The sequence below is a fragment of the Rhagoletis pomonella genome, unplaced genomic scaffold (genome assembly GCF_013731165.1).
Source record: "Rhagoletis pomonella isolate Grant_MI unplaced genomic scaffold, Rhpom_1.0 Rhpom_scaffold_00006, whole genome shotgun sequence".
Lineage (NCBI taxonomy): Eukaryota > Metazoa > Arthropoda > Insecta > Diptera > Tephritidae > Rhagoletis > Rhagoletis pomonella.
In genome coordinates this window covers 80,868,943-80,875,698 of record NW_023458560.1, presented here as the reverse complement: position 1 = coordinate 80,875,698, position 6,756 = coordinate 80,868,943, and the positions used below count along the sequence as shown (strand labels likewise).

Here is a 6,756-nt window from a genome sequence, read left to right as displayed (position 1 = left end):
GTTTTATTTTGGATTCGCGTTGAATTCGCTCGCGGAATCGACGACACACACAATGATCTGGGCATCGCCAAATCAAAATTAAGTTTATTGAGGATATTATAACGGGGACGCAATTATAATAGTTAGATTTCACAACTTTAATATGAAACGGTGGATGACGTTCTATAAGGATTGTTGAAGCTTGGACTAAAGAAGAATCAAGGGGACCGCTGGTATCACAATACAAGAACATAAGGGAATAGATGACCTTTCTAATAGCAAGAAACTTATGGGAGACGAAATGGGCTCATTAAAAGGAAGCGGTTGCAGAGCAACCAGAATGAAGTTCCTCTGCCCTCTTTCAATTCTTAGGGCATAGATTGAAATCTTAAGCATAGCGTCTCATAAAAGACAAGTGGGAATGCGACTTAGGGTAAGGTAGATCCCGAATCCAACAGCACTCCTAGATCCAGGAGTCAAGATCAACGCATGAGGTTGAGCATTTTGAAGGCGTTTCGATTTAATGATTTGACAAGGTCATATGTAAACATTTATTAATATTAAGAGGCAGTTTATTTCTAATGCTCCTTTCAGTTAGCTTATTTAAGTCGCATAAGCATCCGACGAGCGGTTAACCTCATAATAAAATGTTTCAGGCCGTCCGCATAAAGTAGAAATTTAAAAGTAAAAACAGACACCAATGTCGTTTATAAGTAAAACAAAGAACACAGGACCAATAGTGCAACCCTGAGGCACACCCCAAATAAATAATTGGGTATTATTAATGTGAATCTCCTGATGAGAAACAGAAATAAAAAAATATTGATTTTCAAGAATTCGATACCATTCCAACGAAAAGTGTTTTTTCCCCCTTTATACATAAAAAAACATGCAAAACTTTAAGCGACATCTAAATATATTTTGATTTCAAATCAAAAATAAGGATATATTTTTTCGATATAGAACCATTCTAAGGGGGTAAGAGCATAAAAATGCCGACTTTACTTTTTCCCCAACATGGATTTTTGGACCACCCTAATGTACAGACATATGTTTCAAAATATTAGTTGTGTTCAACCTAACTAAGTAGGTTGTTCTGCTTAAAAGCTCGTGAGCTGAACGTTGATTATATTGGAAAAAAACTGCATTGGCCATCGATTTGTGTTTTTTGCAGTATGGATTTCAAAATGGTTCAAGAGAGGGCTGACAATGTCTATGAAAGGACGGTACAATTATACCGAATGTTATAAGAATTTTTTAAGGACAATTCGTCGTCCAATAGTTTATTTATTTGTTAAGAATGTCTAATACATAGCTCTGAGTTCTAATTGGTATTTAAAGATACTAGCATAACAAAATTGGCCATAAGTCTTGATATTATATATGTATGCATACATGTACATATATATTAAGGTGACTCACGAAAAAATGGTGCAGGTTTCACAAGCGAATAAGAAAAAAAAACTGCTTCTTTCTTATGGCTCAATAAAAACTATTTTAAAAGCGTAGTGTCATACGGGAATTACAAACCACATTTTACGATATAAATTTTTTCATGAAATACGCGATTTTCAAAAGTATTTTCAACGCGGTGCAGCTCTCGCAGAAGACTATAACTAAATTGAAATTTTTTGTTGGCACTTATAAAACTTGGCTAAATCTTATAATTCGCTTGGAGACGAAGAACAAATTTTGCTTATTTTTTTTGGAGCGTGAGAGAGTCTACACTAAAGTATGCATGACAGTGTCTAATTTTTTGGCTTAGGGACAGCACTCATACGCACTGTAGTCTAGTCATTCCATTTATTAATATCAGATGTGCACTGTGCGGAGAGTGAATGTACTCATGCTGAGGCTACATCAAGCTTAGGTCACTCTCTAGCCGAGGCAGAGAACCGACACAAATCGTTTAACCAAATGCCTAGTGTCTTTAGGGAAGCCTGTGACAATTCTAAATATATCTTTTGAGATATTGAGTTCTTCAACAATTGAAAACTAAATTGATTTGATAACGCTTCAATCTTCTTTTATTATTTCAATCTCATCGACGAAGGTCTTTGACTTTATTCAAGCAAAATAAATTAGCTATTCAGATGAGACTGCAATTGGTAATGTACCATTGTTTAAGTTTGAATTTGAAACTTGGTATGGGAGTGTGTATGATAGACAACTTAAGGAGCATTAAAAAAGTAATTTCCAAAAATATCTCAAACATGACTTTTAGCATTGATAATGACGATATGTATTTATATGTGTATGTGTATACATATGTATGTATGTATGTATGGGTAAACTTTATTTATCTGTTTTCAACATACAATGAAGTCAATTTTTGGCGGATATTTATTGCGTCAATGACCTATTTTTTGCAATGGTATACATTTTGTTTTGTTGTTTTTTAAGTCTGTGCGGCAGGCAGTGGTATTTTTCACATCCCTAGAAATTTTTGTTGATAAATATTCGCATTACATTCAAGTAGAATGAGCACATACAATGTATAAAGGAATAACATTTGTATGTTTGTATATCTAAAAACAGTGATCATTCAAATTGACCAGCGAAAATCACTTGAGTTTATTAATTTAAAATAGGTAGAACATTTTGGTCCAACTAATTGCCGCTATGCTTTTAGCTTAGTTTAGTTCTAGACTGCTAATTCATCAACTTACATTCATTAGGAATTTCATTCATGAGAAAAAACTCTTGTTTTCAAAAAAAAAACTTTTAGAATTGTTAAGAGAGTATTACTTTAAGGTGAATGTTTTCTTTTTTTTTTTTTGTAAAGGCGAATATCCACATATCTTCTCAATTTCTTGTAAAAATTTCCTCATGTTGCCACATAGAATAGTGTAGTAGAGCGGATAGTATGACCAGAGTTCGATCAAGGCAGTTTCCTTTCTTGTTAATGTAAGTAAAATTTCATTTAAAAGGAAACCAAAAAGATATTTTATTAATTTCGTTCTATTTAAAAAATATTTGGGGTAACACTTTTACCCAAGTCCTTGGCCGAGCTTCTGCTCCAATTGGTATTGTACAATTTTTTGGCTTTTTCAATGCAGAAATATACTCGGAGGTTTGCCATTACCTGTCGAGGGCGATTGCTGTTAGAAACAACTTTATTGTGATTGATTGAACATGAGTCCTACGCTGTGTTAGTACTCACCTGTGTAGGTTTAACAATAAAACTAGTCCTTCACCTCGTTTAGAGAATTGAGTACGCAAGTTTCATTCCGCTCTTCCGGGTTTTCTCTCTATGATTGAATGAACTTTTCCGCTAGTCACTGTAATACATATGTACATATGTATGTATATTCAGGAATATATATGTATATACGTACATACATATATGTATATCTATTTGTGTGTATGCAAAATCATCATTAAACCCAACGAGTATGCGGATAAACCTCCTTTGTTGTTGTGGAAGTGAGTTTCATTGAGTGAAAATGCAGATTAATGCTTTTATGTGATTTGGTGCAATTTCGGATACAATAAATTTTCACTTTCCATTTGTCACAAATACATACATATGTACCTCCATGCATACATAAGCACATATACAAATGTATAAATATAAGTGAATGTGATTTCTATAAAATGCAGACGCAATTCTTTCGCAGATTTTAAAGAATCTCCAATCGCGCGTGTGTAAACAAGCTCCGGTAGTGCCACTGAAATAATTAATTGGAAAAAATACAATAAATACTAAGTAAAAGTGTATGTATGTATGTATGTTCTTATGCATACATATGCATATTTGAAAACATAAACTTATGTATATGGGCATATGTATAACACATATATATGTACATATGTAAGTGTTTTACGAGTACCTTAACAAACGGGACCATCATCAAAACCTGAAGTGTATAAGAGATACATATACGTACATACATATGTATAATATGTAACTGTGCAAATTCGCTTCAATTTTTCCGTAGAAAATTCGCCGAAAATTTGTTTGCAAAATGACGAAGGTTGAACTTTATAAATCACGCGTGTTTGTCACCATTATACATCTGTTTGCTTTGGGCCAATTTGCTTATGGTCTGTATTATAATAAATTTGAGATACAACGCAGCTACAAATTGGAAACCTCGTTGAGCCGGAGACTAGTGCCAGATGGTTTTGTGCAGAAGGCGAAGTTTTTATCCTACTGGAGTTTGGTAAGTTGTAAAAAATGTGCAGATTAAAAGTTTAATAATTGTACAAGTTTTTCTAAGTAGTATTTATATGTATGTACTGGTACTCACACCCATGCAATTACATAAATATATACGAATATATATACGTATGGGGTGAAACTAAAATTCATACATACATACATATGTATGTGCAACACATAACTTATCTGTACATACATATATATGTATGTATTTCTTGTTGCATTGATATTCCGTAATTCATGGAAATTCGTATTCAATTTACGTATTCACTTGCTGTGGCTCCTTTACGGCTTTCCTTGACAATGCGTCCTTTTCAGGACCTTCAAACTTGCGCATGCGCAGAAAGAACAAAGTGAAGAGTGACCCTTACGCCTCAACCCCATTTGATTTTGTACGTTCAAATAAAAATATTTTTGCTACTACGATTAATGCCACCAACAAATCTTTGTAAATAGAAGAAAAATGTGCAACAGTTAGACGTTTGTTTGAACTTAACAACACAAATAGTTGCGACTTGTAACACTACAGTTGCTTGGCACTGCATTTTTTGACATTAACATGCTTTCAGGGATGGAACCAGTTTAACCAATGAAGTTTAAAAAAAAATAATATAAAAAAAACTTTTTAATATACAACGCTTTTATAAATGGACTAAAAAGTAGAAAATAATACTTCTCAGTCCCATAGAATTTGTTTTGATAACTTTTGATTTTGAAATTTTAGCAAAAGTCATTATAAACAATCTATGAAATTGAAAATGAAAAACGTGGAGCGCGTGCAATACAAAGCATTCGATTTAATTGACAATAGTCAAACTACATAACGTAGACCTAAAATTTCTACAGCGAAAGCAGAACTTTGAAATCGATTTTAAGCGGTCGTTATTCATATACCCACATACATATGTACATTCATATATTACTTTTCATATCAATTCAAGTGTATTACATGCGCCCCACGCTTTTCATTTTCAATTTCATAGATTGTTTATAATGACTTTTGCTAAAATTTCAAAATCAAAAGTTATCAAAACAAATTCTATGGGACTGAGAAGTATTATTTTCTACTTTTTAGTCCATTTATAAAAGCGTTGTATATTAAAAAGTTTTTTTTTATATTATTTATTTTCTACTTTTTAGTCCTGCCTGAATAAAATTTTGCAATAGATATTAAAATAATTCAACGATATTAATAGAAAGGTGCACACACATGCATTTACATATGTATGTACATACAAACGAGCACCAATTAATTTTATTTAAAGAAATGGCGTGTCGTCTATTTCCGCCGATATGCGTGTATAAACCCTCCTCAAAGTCTAGCCAAAAAGCCAGCAACTCACACAACAGGTTCCCCAGAGCAATTCGCTTGAGAAAGTGGTACCCGGTACACGTAATACGCGGCACACAGCACAACAATCCGCCAAAACAGGCAACCCGGCTCAAAATTACCACCGTAGAAGGCAGAAACCCCGAGCGGCAGTGCAGGAGCCCAAGAATTACCCTTAAAACGGCCACAGGAGCTTAAAAAGACCAACTGGTCCCGAACTGGTCCAAAGGTAAGTAGTTCTCGGACTGATCCCCGACTGGTTACCAACTGGTCCCACGAACTAGTCCCAAAGTGGTTACCAACTGGTCCACCTATACCTCAAGTGGTCCACAAGTCACGTCACTTACAAAGCATTCGATTTAGTTGACAATAGTCAAACTAATTTTATTTAAAGAAATGGCGTCTCGTCTATTTCCGGTGTAGTAAACGTAGTACATAGGGGGACATCTAGATGTCATCTACCTCGCCCTATTCGCTATGCTTTTTTATAGGAGCTTTTCAAAGCTTTGCTTTGGTGTCGGAACACAACATTGAAAGTTTCTGGATCCACAACATTGAAAGTTTCTGGAACACAACATTGCAAGTTGATAAAAGCGTTGTAATAATAATTAATATTAGAGTTTTATTTTTTCGCTCAAAAAAAATAATATTATTATTACATACCTGATTTTTATTGTAATTAAAAATAATAATTATTGTTGAGTTTTATTTTTTTACTTAAGAATAATGATCATTAAAAAACTGATTTCCGACGTATTCTTTTGCAGAGTTAGCGACACCCTAATACAAGGAGTAAGTCTGAAAATTTTCAGGTCGAAATTTCAGTTGGTTGTGTCCTTAAATTAATTTTAAATTTTGTAGATAATAATTTTTCTTAAGTTGTAAAATAAAACTCAAAAATATATATTATCTCTGAGCGAAAAAATAAAAATCACAAAATAATCATTATTTGTGATCGAAAAAATAAAAATAAAATAATAATTATTTCCGTTGAGTGAAAGAATAAAATTCAATAATAATTATTATTTTTAGTGAAATACATAAAAATCATAAAATAATGATAAACGCTGATTTAAATTATTTTGTTCATAATGATTACCCAGCATGCTTTCAATCATATACATAAATACATATGTACATAAATAACTTCATACACGCCTGAAGGAGAATTAAAAGGGATAACAAAACTCGTCCATAATTCAGGCGTTCTACGATTTGGGTGTTCAAGATGTGACTAGTGATGTGCCGAGTCGAGTCGACTCGAGTTCTGACTCGAGTATTT

The 6,756-nt window shown here is 33.2% G+C and overlaps 2 long non-coding RNA genes across 3 annotated transcripts; both read right to left on the bottom strand.

The window, feature by feature from the left end:
• Positions 1-2,776: 2,776 nt before the first annotated feature.
• LOC118741779 lies at positions 2,777-3,007 on the bottom strand. Its single transcript, XR_004993343.1, has 2 exons — positions 2,974-3,007; positions 2,777-2,877 (listed from the first exon to the last, which is right to left on the bottom strand). It is a non-coding gene; the product is annotated as an uncharacterized LOC118741779 (long non-coding RNA).
• A 15-nt stretch (positions 3,008-3,022) lies between these two features.
• Positions 3,023-3,925, bottom strand: LOC118741778. 2 transcript variants are annotated; one of them, XR_004993341.1, is made up of 4 exons: positions 3,813-3,925; positions 3,318-3,650; positions 3,143-3,260; positions 3,023-3,080 (listed from the first exon to the last, which is right to left on the bottom strand). It is a non-coding gene; the product is annotated as an uncharacterized LOC118741778 (long non-coding RNA). The 2 variants fall into 2 exon arrangements; XR_004993342.1 differs by having other exon boundaries at positions 3,322-3,650.
• Positions 3,926-6,756: the final 2,831 nt, after the last annotated feature.